This window comes from Desmodus rotundus, chromosome 6 (genome assembly GCF_022682495.2).
Source record: "Desmodus rotundus isolate HL8 chromosome 6, HLdesRot8A.1, whole genome shotgun sequence".
NCBI classification, from domain to species: Eukaryota; Metazoa; Chordata; class Mammalia; order Chiroptera; family Phyllostomidae; genus Desmodus; species Desmodus rotundus.
In genome coordinates this window covers 46,826,485-46,843,088 of record NC_071392.1, presented here as the reverse complement: position 1 = coordinate 46,843,088, position 16,604 = coordinate 46,826,485, and the positions used below count along the sequence as shown (strand labels likewise).

General features: G+C 36.3%; 1 protein-coding gene across 4 annotated transcripts in view; it reads right to left on the bottom strand.

Moving 5' to 3' along the window:
• The window catches only part of KMT2E (lysine methyltransferase 2E (inactive)), an 89,914-nt gene extending 73,624 nt beyond the window's left edge, over window positions 1–16,290 (bottom strand). For all 4 annotated transcript variants that reach the window (XM_024558675.4, XM_053926865.2, XM_071221679.1 and 1 more), the window contains exon 1: window positions 15,919–16,290. The gene's annotated coding sequence lies outside the window, so the exon portion shown is untranslated. The remainder of the gene's footprint in view (window positions 1–15,918) is intronic.
• Window positions 16,291–16,604: the final 314 nt, after the last annotated feature.

The window sequence follows — 16,604 nt, the reverse complement described above, 5'->3', positions numbered from 1 at the left end:
GGCTGTGCCTGTGTGTGGGGAGGAGGCATGTGGGAACTCTGTACTTTCCACTCAGTTCTGAGGTGAACCTCAAATTGCTCTAAAAAATAAAGTCCATTAATTCAAAATATATATTTATGAATATGATACAGTGAACTATTTCTTTGGCATTATTTAAGGGGTTATCTTTCTACCAGGGTTTTGGGGAAGCTATTCTAAACCCTAATTCTGCAACTAGTTAAAGTACTGGAATACTCCATCACAATGCCAAATTAAAATAATTAATATCAATACTATCCAGTTTTTTATGCACCATTACTATTATTTTTTATTAATATCTGTCATGTACCAAAGTGTTGGGGATCATTAAAATCTATTGTAAAATCTAGTAAAATGTGGACTTTCATGCAAGTGGCAATTCAGTGGTTAAAATCTGGTTAGATCAGATTTTACAGGTATAAATGTACAATTTCTTTTTCCTATGCATGCAAAACTGTTGAATGAGTTTAGTCTTTGTATGTACCAAAGAATAAAACTAACAAAAGTGATTTCATTCTAAAACAGTTACCTATTGCCCTGGCTGGGTGGCTCAGTTGGGTGGAGGGTTGTCCCGTACACTAAAAGGCTGCGGGTTCAATTCCCAGTCAGGGCACATACAGGAGGCAACCAATCAATGTTTCTCTCTCACATTAATGTTTCTCTCTCTCTCTTTCTCTCTCTCTAAAAAAATCAATAAACATATCCTCAGATGAGGATTTAAAAAAAAGAAAGAAAAAAGTTACCTATTTCCATTTTTTACTTGCCATATTGCCCACAACTATGTATCTTAGAAATATACTGCTCACTATACAACTGCAAAAGAAAAAGAATTTTCAAACTTATAATAATCATATAAAATTTACTTTTACAGAAAAAAGTAGGGAGCACTGTAAGGTGTAACACCACACAACTAATGGATTCTAAAATTTCAGGTAAAAGGAAATACTGTTATCTACATGAGTAAGTTTTAAATTGTACTCTCGGCAGTCCTGGAAGAGTTGGGGATTGAGATAGTAGGAGAAAACAGGGTCAGGGAAATTAACAAGAAAAATGAGAGATAGCATGTTCTATATATTTAAAAGGAAACTTCTGAAGCTCCATATTCTATGTGGTAACTACCAAAGGGGAAAATAAGAACACTACTTAGCAACACAAGGGAACAAACAACTGGTACACACAACAGCTCAGATAAATCTCAAAGAAATTATGCTCAGTGGGGAAAAAAAAAAAGCCAATCCCAAAAGGTCACATACTATACATGATTCCATGTATATACCATTCTTCAATGACAAATTATAGAAAAGAAGAACAGATTAATGTAATTATAAGAGGGCAACACCAGAGATCCTTGTGGTGATGGAACTGTTTTATATCTTAACTGTGGTGGTAGATACAGGAACCCACACATGTGATAAATACACACATACACCCAAGTAAAAGTTAAGTGGGGAAATCTGAACAAAAATGGGTGGGTCGTTATCAATGTCAATATTCTGGTCATGCAAACAAAACAGAAACAGAGGCATGGATACATGAAATAGACTGACAGCTGTCAAGGGTGGGGTTTGGGGGCTGGATAAAAGATGATGAAGGAATTAGGCAAAAAAATATATATATATGTGTATATGAATACAGACACGGACAACAGTGTGGTGACAGCCAGAGGGAAAGCAGGGTGAGGGTAGATGGAAGTGGGCAAAGGGGATAAATGGGGACAAAAAGAGACTTTCTTTTGACTGACAGGCACACAATGCAGTGTGCAGATGTCTTGTTGAGTTGTACACTTGAAACCTGTATGGTTTTATGAACGAATGTCATGCCAATAAATACAATAAAAAATAAAATATCTGGGCAAAAAAAATATTCTGGTCATGAATCTGTGTTTGTTTTTACAAGATGTTACTGTTGAGGGAACTGGACAAAGTATATACACAGAGTTTCTCTGTATTATACCTTATAACTGCACGTGAAATCTAAAATTACCTCAAAATTACAAATTTAATTTTATAAATTACATTACAATGGTGACTTTCAAACTTTTTTGACTACTCATAGAAACTTCCCTACAAATGATATCGTATACAGAAATCTAAGCATCTATTTTGATTCTAGAATGAAAAAATAGTTTAATCTTCTATGCTTTTCCCAATGATTGCTTGTGTCAACTTGATATTTTAAGAAGACCAAAGCCAGATACAATGAGTGAAGGCCACAAGTGATTAGTGATATCTGCTAATAGGTACAGTAGGCATTTGTACCTCATATTTACTATGACATATTTTTCTGCCTATCGTTAAAGAGGGTGGTAAGAGTATGTTCCTGCTTGCACATCTTCCACATAACAGTTAAGTTCCATGAAAAGCCTACAGCTTTCTGGAGAAAAGTATGAAAAAATCACTGGAAGAAAACAATACTCTTCCAAAAAGTAGTGTTAAGTCTGTTGTAATTAAAAATCAAACATAACAACAACAAAATTCCTGCATTTATCTTTTAGTCACATATCTCTTATATAGACTATTTTTTAAAAGATTTTACTTATTTTTACAGAGAGGGGATGGGAGGGAGAAAGAGGGAAAGAAAAATCAATGTGTGGTTGTCTCTCACATACTTCCTATTGGGGACCTGGCCCGCAACCCAGGAATGTGCCCTGACTGGGATTTGAACCAGCAACCCTTTGGTTCACAGGCCAGCACTCAATCCACTGAGCCACACCAGCCAGGGCTCTTATATAAACTATTAATAAGGAGGTTTATTCTTGCTTTTTTTTAGCATTCAAATATGTATGCTGCCAGGTAAGGCATCCTTTTTGACTGAAACAAAGTTGGTAATAATTTTGTCTCATTCTTTATTCTAATCTCAAGTAAAATAATATACTACTCACACTCCAAAATTATCTATTTCTTCTGTAACTATTTTGAATCATTTCTTTTAGACTAGAGAACTTGAGTCTTCTTTTCTTTCCCTATCTGAAAACAATGTGCATCAAATCTAATAGAGCTTAAACAAATCTTTCTGATCCATCTACATTTCACCTCAGACCGAGGCTATCAGAATAATTTTCTAAGTGGTCCCTCTGTAATCTAACTTGACCTTTAAACCAGTGGTTCTCAAACACAGATCCACAGACTGCTACTTTTCATTTACCTTTTCATATACCTCATATATATGAGGTTCACAGTTAAAAATGACATATTCCTAGTCATCACCCCAGAGATACTGATTTAGTAGGTCTGGGCTGTGACCTGGATGTCTTATCTAAAAAAAAGGCGGGGGATGGTGGTGAAGGTGGACATTCACTTCAGTGCTCTATTTTACAACTGTTTAAACACTGAACAGAATATACTTCAAAACCCACTAGTTTCCTAACTTTGCCCTCTTCAAAAAAGCTTAGTATCTCTCAGTACTTACAGTCAAGTTCCTAATCTGGGAACTTACAATGTTAGCTTAATTCCATATTAATATTAAAATATATAAATCCTTTGATTATGCCAGTTTCTTTCCTGTTGTTGGTATATCCTTGCTCAAACTTTCTAAAGTTATTTTTCTTTATTTATATCCATCCCACCCAATAAATAAGTATCTTATTAAACTTGCAAGGATCACTTAAGTTCCAATGCTTCCTTGAAGCCTTCTTGACATCCCAACTTAAACATCACTGCCACAAAACTAGCTTTTGAGGTCTGTAGTAGATGAACCTCCTGAGGACTGTTTCCTAATCTATAAACAAAAATCTGACCGGGTTACTCAAAAAACTGTTCCAGCTATAAAACTTACTCCACACTAATCTCTTCCCTTTGTAACCTCCTAAATAATGTATAATTTTTAATCGCTGGTTTATATTTTGACACCTTATTTTGAAACAGCTGTTAGATGCATAGTTGCCACAATTAAATCATCTACTTCACCCAAGAGCAAGCACTAAAATAGTTATACAGGGTTTAGCACAAATAACGTCCCTTTTTTATTACAAAATCTTTTATTACAAAATCATAAGCATGTAAATCTGTAACACAACAATATCACACTGAAGCACATGATATGACATATTAGGTGAAATATTCAAATTAAAACTATAAATTATTACGCCCATATTACCCTACCAACCACACTCAAGCAGGCATTACTTCTGCCAGACCCCGTATATTAGCTCTAAAGCCTAGAACCCCGTGTCTAAGATACCACCTAAGTTGATCTTGATTAAAACATACCCTTTAACACATTCAATCTCCCTCTTCCCCTTTTAGATGAACATGAACATATATTAAAAACAAAACAATATAAAACACCTGCCACTGAAGAATGTTAGTGATTGATTTCCTTCTGGAACCCTTTTTCCTTCCTAATTGCTTCTCTTTCCCTTATTATCCCAAGCTGTGGTTATCCCACAAGGATCAATCCTGCCCATTATTACTCTCCATTCATCTTGAATTTAAACATTCATTTCTGTTTGATTTCCTATGCCCAGCCATATATAGGATGTAATTTATTAAAAATGTTTGCCAGAACCCTGGCCAGGGTGGCTCAGTTGGTTGGAGCACCATCCTGTGAACCGAAAGGTTCGGTTCCCTGTCAGGACACATGCTTGTGTTGAGGGTTCAGTCCCAGTTAGCATGCATATGAGGGGCAACCAATCAGTGTGTCTCTCTCACATCCATGTTTCTTTCCCTCTTTTCTTTTCCTTCTCAAATTTGGTGGGATCTTAGCCACTATGTTCTAAGCTTTAGAGGTAATATATACATATCATAGTGCTTGTTATAGGGTGAAGTAGATGATTCAATTGTGGAAATTATGTACCTAATAGCTGTTTCAAAATAAAGTGTCAAAATATAAACCAGTGGTTAAAAAAATCTGTCAGTTTTAACGTGCAATTCAAAACTCAAGCAGTTATTGCATTGATGTATAACTAATAGGTTACTATTAACATAAACCAAATAGATTACAATATACCAAACAATTAGAGACTAAAATTTAAAAACTCCACAAACTGATCCAGGGATATTAGCCAACACAACTACCAGTTACTTCCCTTAGGAAATATGTGCAAGGTCAGCAAGCCAAATTAGTAGCTACCATGATACTTCACATAGAAGGCATTTAACTATTTGCCACTTAATGAATCTACTTTAATATCAGAATTAGACTGGCCCAAAAGAAAAGAACAATTAAGCAAAATTTTTTATTATTGTTCAATTACAGTTATCCCAATTTTCCCCCCATTGCTCTCCCCTGCCCTGCCCACTCTCCCCTCCTATATTCAATCCTCCCCCACCCCTGCCTGCCATTGTCTTTGTCCATGGGTCCTTTATACAGGTTCCTTGACATGATCACTCCCTTTCTTTCCCCAGATTCTCCCTACTCGACCCCCATCACTGTCAGTTTGTTCTTTATTTCTATCTCTCTGATTCTATTTTGCTCACTCATTTTGTTCATTAGGTTCCACTAATAGGTGAGATCATATGGTATTTGTCTTTCACTGCCTGGCTTATTTCACTTAGCATAATGCTCTCCATTTCCATCCATGCTGTCGAGAAGGGTAGGAGTTCCTTCTTTCTTTCTACTGCATAGAATTCCATTGTGTAAATGTACCACAGTTTTTTGATCCACTCATTTGGGGATGAGCACTTAGGCTGTTTCCAGCACTTGGCTATTGGAAATAACGTTGCTATGAACATTGGGGTGCATAAGTTCTTCTGAATTGGTGTTTCAGGATTCTTAGGGTATAATTCCCAGCAGAAGGGAACAATTTAAATCTCATGAGAGCTCTGACTGGTGTGACTCAGCTGGTTGAGCCCAGTCCACAAAGCAAAGGTCCACAAAGCCAGTCTGGGCACATACGAGAGGCAACTGATCAATGTCTCTCTCTCACACCAATGTTTTTCTTCCTCTCTTTCTCCCTTCCTTCTCCTCTCTCTAAAAATAAATAAATATCTTTAAATCTCATAAGATAACAAAGGTTACTAGATTTGACACTTCAATGTATCTGTTAAATTCTGGGGACAGGAAATCTGTCATTTCAACTAGGTCTGGTCCTATAAAACCCACTGGACAAACCAGAGTCTGATTCTAAAAGAGAACTTTTAGATTTCCAAAATACTAAATGAATAAAGAGTTACAGAATATCATAGGATCCATTCTGTTTTAGATTAAAAAGAGAAATCTGAATTTATATATTAAAAAATAGGGACTAGAAATCTCTGAGTTCATCAAAGTCAGAGAGTTAACAAAGAACCATAAACAACTATATATATAAATATGTATCTTAGCCCCAGCTGCTGTGTCTCAGTGGACTGAGTGCCGGCCTACCCTGCACTCAATTGATTTGGTTCACCCTGTGAAAGGGAGGTTAAATAAATTTCCCAAGGTCATACAGTTAGATTGTAGTTGATTAAGGATTAAAATTTAGGTTCTGATACTTGGTGCTTTATCCTTTTCTAAGAAACCACGCTGACTCCCCTCTTGAGAAGTCAAGACACTATTTTTGGATCCTCTGAATAAGGGACTGGTCTTTGTACAGTATCATGTGACAGACCTTCTATATTTAGTGCTTCTGTACATTCCAATTCAAGATGAAATGTTGGTTTTTCCAGAACCCATGTGTTATTTGGTTAAAAGTCTTGGATTGGAATTACAGCAATACAAATTGGGATCAAGTTGTGGTGAGCCTTGAATCTAGGATAAGAATATGGACTCTGGGAGAACTACTGACAAATGAGCTTCGGGGAGTGACATACTGGAACATGCTTATTTACACCCCCCACCCCCATTTCTTAAGATTATGAAAGTAATTAAAATAATTCAAACAGTACTTTTTAGAGGCAGTATTGCCTGGAGCCTAAGAGTAGAAACTCTAGGGCCATACTGCTTTGGTTTGACTGTTCTCAAAAAACGCTGTACTGATGTATGACTTTTGGGCAAGTTACTTATCTTTTTGTGCCTTAGTTTCTTGATCTACAGAATGAAGATAATAATAGAGTCTACCCTATAGAGTTGTTTTGAGAATTAAACAATATGTGTAATAATTAGAAGATAGATCTACAGCTGTAGACCCGTAGTTGTTTTTAGAAAAGTGAGCCTGATTCCCACATATGTGTGTATACATATATTTATTTTAAAAAAATATATTTTATTTACTTCTAGAGAGGAGAAAGGAGGGAGAAAGAGATGGAGAGAAACATCAATGTGTGGCTGCCTCTCGCATGCCCCCCACTGGGGACCTGCCCCGTAACCCAGGCATGTGCCCTAGACCGAGAATCTAACCAGGTACTCTTTGGTTTGCAGGCCAGCACTCAATCCACTGAGTCACAGCAGCCAGGGCTCAAGCAATACATTAAAAAAAAAAAAAAAAAAAGAAGACGAAGGAAACGATGGGATTTGGTAGTGCTACAAACTGAACTTTTATTCTCCTAAGACAAATACAGTTGATTCAACTAATTTTTAAGCCAATTAAACACCTATAAAATGCTAAGAATCTGCTGTGTCCTCTCAATAACACTCACTATTCTGAAATATGCTTTATCTTCATTTTCTCACAAGAACATTTTAAATTTTAGAGACCATAATAATCTCTACTCTGCAAGTATTCGGGATTCTCAAAATTTTCTTCTCAGTCTCTGAAAACTCCAAACAAATTAAATTAATAATTTTCATTCTATGTTACCCAGGGCCTGAATCAGTATGAAATTCAAATTATCATCCAAATTCACTACTAACATTTTGCTATCACTGAAAGGAAATATGCTACATTGATAAAAGTATTATTATAATGTAATTAAAGTCTAAACAAGTGTTTTCCCTGTTTCTTGTCTCTTTCTTGCCCTTCTCAACTTTTCTACAATGGGTATGTATTTCTTTAATTACAAGTTTCAAAAATATATATACTACTTTGTCCTACGAGTTATAGATGTCTGATGCTCTGCTGTATTCAATGTAGCATCTCACCAACCCCTTTTTAAAAAGAAATGACTTGCACATATATATAAAGAGCCTGTCTCAATCATTTCAGAAAAAATACTTCAAAATAATTTATGTCAAGAATTGCTTTAATGGAGGAAGGGGAATAGCACAATAATTAAAATACATATTTTCAGCTTTGTCTTAGAAATCAAACTGCTAGCATTAGTAGCAAATCATAAACCTAAGCAAGTGTAACTCAGGGCTCATTTAGCAATAATTCTAAAAACTAAATGAGGAATTGGAGCTACACCATTAAAAACATAATAATTTAACAATCTAAGTATTGATACTTAATTTCTGTGTTCTGGATTTCAAATCAGACCAGCATTCAAGAAATTATTTTAAATCCAATTTAAATAGACAACTGTGCAGAAATACTATCTAAATTATCTATACTTTTCCTCCTCACAATTTCTTTTATTTGTTGTAATTACAAAAGTGACCCACTTGCATTACTAAAAAAGCAGAAGAGAAAAAAAAAATAAAACTCCCACAATCCCAATTACTCAGAAACAAACCACTGCTAAAAATGCTGGTATATCTGCAACCACCACAGCAAAACCTTATTCAGAAAAGAATCAATAGACACTAAATCTCAGAGAGAAAGGTCTGACAAGGAATGGAATATTTAAACAATCTCAAACTATCTCCCCACAAATTACTTAATAATGGCAAAATAAGAAACACTAACTATACAATGGAGAAACTACTTAACCCTTAACCAAGCAATCAAAATGAACATACGGGTAAGGAGTAAAAGAAATCAAGTGCCTCCAGATGACAAAAACACATATATTACTAGTATTCCAGCCAAAAATGCAAAATCTGAATTTAATCATGAAGAAATCTTACACAAACACAAAATGAGAGGCACTGTATAAACAGCTATCCTGCCACTATCACAAAAGACAAAGAAAGGCTAAGGAACTCTTCCAGATTAAAGGAGATTAAAGAGACCTCAGAACTAAATGCAATCTGTGATCCTGGAGTAGCTAGTGTACCAGAAAAAAAAAAATGCTAATAAAGGGCATAATTGGTACAATTGATGAAAATGGACTATGGACAACAGACTAATTTAATGTGTTACATCAATGCTAAATTTCCTGAATTTAACCACTCTGGTTACCTAAAATATTTGTTCTTATGAAATGCATATTAAACTTATTAAGGGCTATGAGAGGGCATGATAATATGCAATCTACTCTCAAATGGCTCAAATTTGTTAATATTTATGCACAGAGAGAATAATAAAGCAAGTGTGACAAAATGTTAAAAAAAGGGGATATGGGTTAAGGGGATAAGGGAAATTTTGTACTATATCTATGTAACTTTTATGTAAGTTTAAAATTATTTCAAAATAAAAAAATTAAAACAAAAAAGCGTTATTTTAAAAGCATTCCTCAACATATATATGTATATTTTTATAGAAACAGAATCATCAGTTTGATTCTAGTTAGTTTTGGAGCCCCTCCCAAGTACATCTGTGAAAAAAGGCATTAATTTTCAGATGAATTAGAACTGTCATTCTCTTGCTGTCCATCCAAGGAAACAACCCACCCTCCACACACACATACGCACACACAAACATAAATACATACCCTATCCCAACTAGTCATAGCTAATTAGAAGGATCAAGATGGAGAATAATGAGTGGCTCTCTGATACTTTGCCAATTCTTGAGGCCCGACTGTACTTTCTTCAAATAAATTCTGTGAGATTTCCCTATAATTTTATAACTAATCTTAAACTAGTTGGAGCTGATTTATTGCTTGTAGCCAAACAAACCCTGTAACAACAGGCTTTTGAGAAACAGAAATAAATGGTGCCAAACAAATAGTACCTAAATTAATTTTCTGTCTTTGTATAGCTGGGGGATAAATGGTGATTGAAGGAGACTTGACTTGGGGTAGTGACCACACAACACAATATACAGATGATGAATTACAAAATTGTACACCTGAAGTCTACATAATTTCATTAACCAATGTCATCACAATAAATTCAGGAAAAACAAATATTGTTTTTGTAGGGGTTTAATGATAAGATGTTACAAGGCTGTGTCAATTCAACCAATTATACACTTTCCTTTAAAGAGAAGCAGAAACATAAGTAATTCCAAAAGAAACAATGTTATTTTCTGGAGAAGAGTTACTATGTATCAGACTAACAGACTAACCTCAGACACCACACCCCACTCCCCCATCAATTTACAGCTACTGAAGCACAGTCCTAAATCATTCACATCAAGTCACATCAAGAATCTTACCATCTTTTGGCACATCGTTAAAGAGGAAATGGGTTTTCAAATTCCTGAACTCTGTCTTTCTTTAAACAACATACAAAACTGGGTAAGAGCAATTCAAGGTCTCTCTGTAAACTCAAAAATAGAAACTATCAAATGTTATCATTAGTCTGTGAAATAAGAACATATTAGAAACACTGGCTGGTGTGGTTCAGTGGATTGAGCACTGGCCTGAGAACCAAAAGGTCACTGGTTCAATTCTGGGTCACAGCACATGCATGGGTTGCAGGCCAGGTCCCCACTTGGGGGCGTGCACGAGGCAACTGATAGATGTTTCTCTCCTTTTTTCTCTCTCCCTTCCCTTCTCTAAAAAAAAATAAATTAAAAAGTATATATATTAGAAGATTATATTCTTGTCATAAAAAGTCTCCTGATGTGTGAACTTCTAAAAAAACGAAACTATTTTCCTGACCATATCATACAAGTGATAACAGTTACTTCTTCTAATCACATTCCTCAATTTTTGCTGAAAAGCAGACACTAGGCTTCACCTTATTCTTAGACCAACAGTGGAAAAAATGGAAATCTGGGTAAATTCTATTTAAGTCTTTAAGTAAGAATTATGTTTTCAATATCCTTTGAAAACAAAAGTCAACACAGATTTAAAAAATTAAAAATGTTTCTGGTCTCAGATAAAATGTTAGATAACATAATTATGTGAACTTGAACTTTAAAATTACATTATAGATACTACTAACCAAAACTAACTCAGTCCCACTGTTATATTACCTTGCTTTCTGCCACAAGCGCAGACCTTAAATGCTGCAACCACATAGGCTATATAACACAGGTGTGGTTACTCAACATTATTATCTCTCTCAATAACAAACTTCAGGACCAAGAATGTTTATTACTTTGGATTAACTCTAAATTGAGCAATCATCTAAGAGTTGCTAGAAAACTCTTCTTCAGTTGTATAACTAGAATAAAGAAAGCTGCACAATCACTGTTTCTTATGTTGATCTGTATACAGGTCCTTTCTTAAACCTAGATTTCACATTTTGAGACAGTTTTAAAGTGCAAAAATAAATATTTAATTAAAAGTAATCTGTGACTGACCTGTTGCATTTACCAACATCACAACAGTTTAGGTAAATAATCAAATCAGATTTTTGATGACGTTGTAAAATTCACCTAAAATACAAAAATGGCTTTCCTAAACTCCTAAGAATAAAATTTGATTTTTGAGCTATACATAAGGGAAAAAAACTGATTTCATATTAAGAGAAACATAAGACCACTGTTCTCTTGACTCTGATTTAAGAAAGCACAAGTTACCAATGATTAATAAAAATCTTTTCATATCCTTAAAGACACAAATAAATTTAACTTAGCCTGAGTCACCAGCATTTGATTTTTAATGTAGCATTTAGCGTAAGTGTTCACAATAACAAAAAGATTTATTTTGGTTAATTCCTATCTCTTTATAAAATACTCACTGATTGCAATAGCAATTTTTTATAGTCAAATACCATTTACTTCAAATTTACTGCACTTAAAAACAATTTCAACCACTAATATTACTCTTTCATATTAAATAAATTTTTAGGTAATACAAAAATATTATCCTTTCAATATTAATAGAAAGTGTAGTCTCTGTGTACTCCCCCAACTTGTGTAAGTTAGAAAAGAGACAGTGAGCCACTGCAATATTAAACCCAGCCTAAAAGCCAGCTAACATTTATACAGCAACATCTCTAATAGTATCTTTTTTATTTTGCCAGTGAACAAAAACAATTTTACTATAATGTAAAAATAATTCTATATTCAACATTAAAAAGTAAGTCTCACTGGATACAAGTATTTAAAATAGTTCCCGATCACCATGAATGTTTGAGATGTAAGTGTGTTCACTTAAACAAAACCTTTAAATTCAACAAAAAATTGGGTGCCTACCATCTGCTAAAAAAGTTACTACACATTATTAAAATATTTTAAAAAATAAATATAGCGTCTTCTATGAAAATTCCATTGTAGTATTTCTTAAGCAGTTTTTGATAGCTCTTCAAAGTACAATTGGTTTTATACATTTCAAAGACACAATGGCAGTACACATTTAATTCCCAGTAGTAACTTCCAGAAAAGCAGAGATTTAGGATGTACATAATACACTTTTAAAAATAAAACCAGGTTTAAGAATTTGATGCATGAAAATAGGTACATTATTCTTAGAAATAAGAAACCAATTTAAGAAGTTATAATTTTCATAAGACCACTAAGGTATGTATGCAGGGAAGAATTTCTCCTAACTTACTAATTGGCTTTTCTCCTCACTTTATTTTTAGATCCAAGAAGTCTTAGAACTTACTGTGGTATATAAGGTAAAAAAAATCTCTGACAAGAAGCTGTGAGGAAGATAGAGAAGCCAAAATTGTAGGAGAGTTACCAGAGACCTGAAAAACTGAAGAAAAATGGAGAAGCCCTATAAAAGGTTCTAAACTTAAACTGAGATCAAAGGGATCCTATAACTCATACTGACAACAGAAGGGAAGTATGATCAAAATGTAGTCTCTAAAAATAAGATTTACTCTCCAATTACATTGTGATTTTCGGTAAATCCACTTAAACAGATAACTAATCCCTCAAACTCAGCTATCTTAAGAACAAAGACCATTTGACTAGTTTTCCCCCAAGGGTCCAAACATTTCAAAACTCTGGCAACAAATTAATGCCTACCCCATTAAAAAATTTACCTCCACAATCCTAACATAAAACATAATCAACTGTACATTAATAAAAAACAAACATTTATAGCCATTTTATAAAGTAACCATTTAAATTAAAGTGCAATATACTAAAAAAAAAAAAAGTCTCATTTTACAGGATCCAAAACTTTAAAACAAAAAGAAACAAAACCAAAGCAATGAAACAAGCGAGTATGAAGAAAACTAGTAGAGTGAAAGCAGCTTTTCTTACAATTTCTAACTTGATGTTGTTTGAAGCCTGAGTCCAAATGCTTTATGTGTCTAGACCTGACCAAGGTCACTATCAAGAAAAACATGGTATACACAGTGTTTCCTTCTAAGGCTACATTAACCAAATTTCCCATATTAGATAGTAAATTTAAAGTACCAACCTTCTTAACCACAGTTTTTAACCACTTAAGTCTTTAAAATGCACAATCTTAACACAATAGTCAAGGATCTGGACTTACATGATCAGTCAGCATATTACAAATCCCAACACAACTCAACATTTCACTTTATAATAAAATATTTCAGAGACTCTAAGTAAGGTTATGAGCTTAGTCTTCCAAGATAAAACTCCCTGTGCCAGTTATCTCTACAATTATCTTACAGCATAGAAACTTGTGAATCTAGTTCATATAATGAACTTCATGATTCTCTTATTCCACTGTAAATATTTTACAGCGTAATTTACAATAGAATAAGAGAATCATGAAAGGGTGTATACTCTCCAATCTTTTTAAGTACTGCTGGATTGAAAGGCACTCATCTTTCAGTTGCTTCACAATGAGAATGGTTATTAAATGCCATTAATTGCTCACTCATATTTCTCTGCTTATGTTCAGGCCAAAAAGATCAACCTCCCACTAAAGAGATGAAATCATCATTCACAGTTTTAAAAATATAGTTAAACAATAACATTTTATTTTCTGCCTCAATCTATAAGATGCTGAAATTAGCACAAAGTGAATTCAAGACCCTATTATGGTGTGGATTTTACTTAAAGTCAATTAAAACTGACTAAATTCCACATCCCATAATAGATAAATGGGCATGTGGCCGAGGGTGAGGGGGATGAAGAACTAAAACCTTTACCTACATAATTATGTTATGATAGTATTCCATATAACAAGATTAAAAAGGCAGCAAAGCATGGAGCTTCATTTTATCAAACAAATACACAATTAACTTACAAAATTCATAAGGAGTATATGCAGAAAATGAATGCAAAATTTAATAGTGAGGAAAACAAGCATCTCCACACCCTGTGAAGTAACAGGTTTAGGCTTGTTTGTACAGCTCCCTAAAAATTAATGTGAGAGAGTACAAAAGCTGAAATTCACAAAATTGGTCAAGAGATGGATGAGAAACAATTTCACTCTAGATTAAAATGTCTAGTCATACAAAATAGGTTGCCCTTACACACTTACTAAACATTTTAAAATGTACTTTGGTATACTGACTAAAAGATGCTTGCATTAAACTAAACAAAAACTATTATTTGCCCCTGAAATTTTTTTTTAATGTTTAAGAGTACCTAGCCTCACTATTGAAATTTCTAAGACTACCTGAGTGTTATTTTTTCCCAAAGTGGTGTCATTTTATTTGCCTCTCAGGAAAAACCAATAAAATCAATAAACTAAAACACAGCATTGCAATTTGCAGTAAAATCAACACATTTTTGTAAACGGTTTAAGGAAGGAAAAAAGCCCAGTCTTTCCATGTAAACATAATAAGCCTGTAATATGCTGCAGACAAACGCACTGCATGGGGTGTGGAGGACCCGAGCTGATTAGATTACCACAACATCAGCCTGGGGCCGCCATTTTTAGAATCTGTAAAGGACAAAAGAGGGATATTTCACTTTTTACTCCCCATCTTGGAAATTAAAGGGAAAAACGGACTACTTTCCAATTAGGTATTGATAGCTCCAGCCTAGAACTGAATGCACCTCACCTAATTCTCTCCAAGGTCTCCAGAACTCCAAACACTTTGCATTATTCACATCACTAAAAAGGGTCAATTAGAAAAAAAGGGCTTTACTCTAAAGCTAACTCCAGCGATTTCTCTTTGACTTTAAATGGTATCATTTTTAAGACAGTTCAGCAAGAACGGATCTCTACGAAACTAAGGGCAGTGGAAGAGAGCACTCCGGATTGTTTTTTCTCTCCCTCCTCCCCCGTTTAGTACAGTGAACCGTTTGTTTCTCTTCTGTGTCTGCTGCCCAGTGTTTGTGCCAATCCCTTGGTCAAAATAAGCTTTTCTGAAATGTGCCATATTGTGGATTCTAAGGCTCCGGTACAGTAAAGGACAGCGATAATACAAGAGGAGTGGGGGAGGAGACTGAGAAGGCTGGGTACTGGGGTGACCACCTCAGGGGCGGGTTTACCTTCTCCCGGAGAGGATGAGAAGCCGTCTCGTTCTCCCACAAAGGGAGATAGAGACCCAGGGCGTTCTCCTAACCCCCTTCGTACTGATGATAAAATTATACCGGAGGCTGCCAGTGAATAAGTGGAAAAAGAAAATGAGGCCTAGACGTTTTTTTTTAGCACCTGAACAAGATGCGGTGGAGGGAAGGGAGGGCTGGCAGCTCCCAGGACCACTTCGACACAAACCCTAATAGTCACAAGCCTCCCTCCTCACCCCAGCAGCCTTAACCTGCTGCCAAGGAGGAGTACACCCCCTCCCTAACTCCCACTCTCAAGGGGGTTTAACTGCCAGTTTCTCCTTCCCCAACCCTAAAACCCGCCATAATGCTCCCTTTCTAAGGAGAGGAAAGAGAAAGGATAAATTAATTCTACTCAAACAAGCAAAGTCTTGCCCCCACCAAGACATTTGAGAGTCAACGTCGACCCCCCCACTCCGAAAGGATAAAGATGAGAAGGCCCCTTCCCCCTGGAAACACACGTCCCTTCACCCCGCAAGCCCCATGAACTCCCAGAGACGACAGGCACTGACCTGTGCTGTTCACACACCAGAGACCCGAACCCCGTTATTTGTTCGACCACGAAGGAGTCTCTCCACACCTCCACAATCAGACGACCACCCGACAGCAGCCACTGCGGACACAGGACCCGGCTCCACACACCCCCTCCCCAGACAGCAGCGCGCAGCCTCTTCAGCAACCGAGGAGTAGGGGAGGGGGCACTCAGCCAGTCAACAGGAACGCAGAGGCGACGGCGAGGCTGCTCAGAGTGTCTATGCCCCTTCTGTTGCCGCTCCCGAGCTCAGGTACGGTCTCCGATTCGGCCCCCTGCGCCCGCTCAGTGTCACTGCCTCTTGCTCTGGGAAAATGGCGGCGACGGCGGCGGCGGCCGCGGCGGCGACGGCGGCGGCGGCCGCGGCGGCGGCGGCCAGTGCACGGGGCCCGCCCGCCCCGCTCCGCAGGGGCAGAGGGGGAGGGGACGAAGCTGCCCGCCGCCATTTTGCTTGTGGGCTGCCGCCCTTAGCCGTTGCCTTTCCTGAGGTCCCAAGATAGGCGACGGGAGGCCGAGAGGTGAACAGAATTTGACCTTTTCACAAAAGATATTCAACAATTCACCGAAGGTGTGGGGAAATTTCGGTATTTGGTGAGATTGGTTCTTTACCCCTTTTCTCTATCCCTATCGGTGAGCTTGGGCACGCCACTACGGGATGGGAGAATG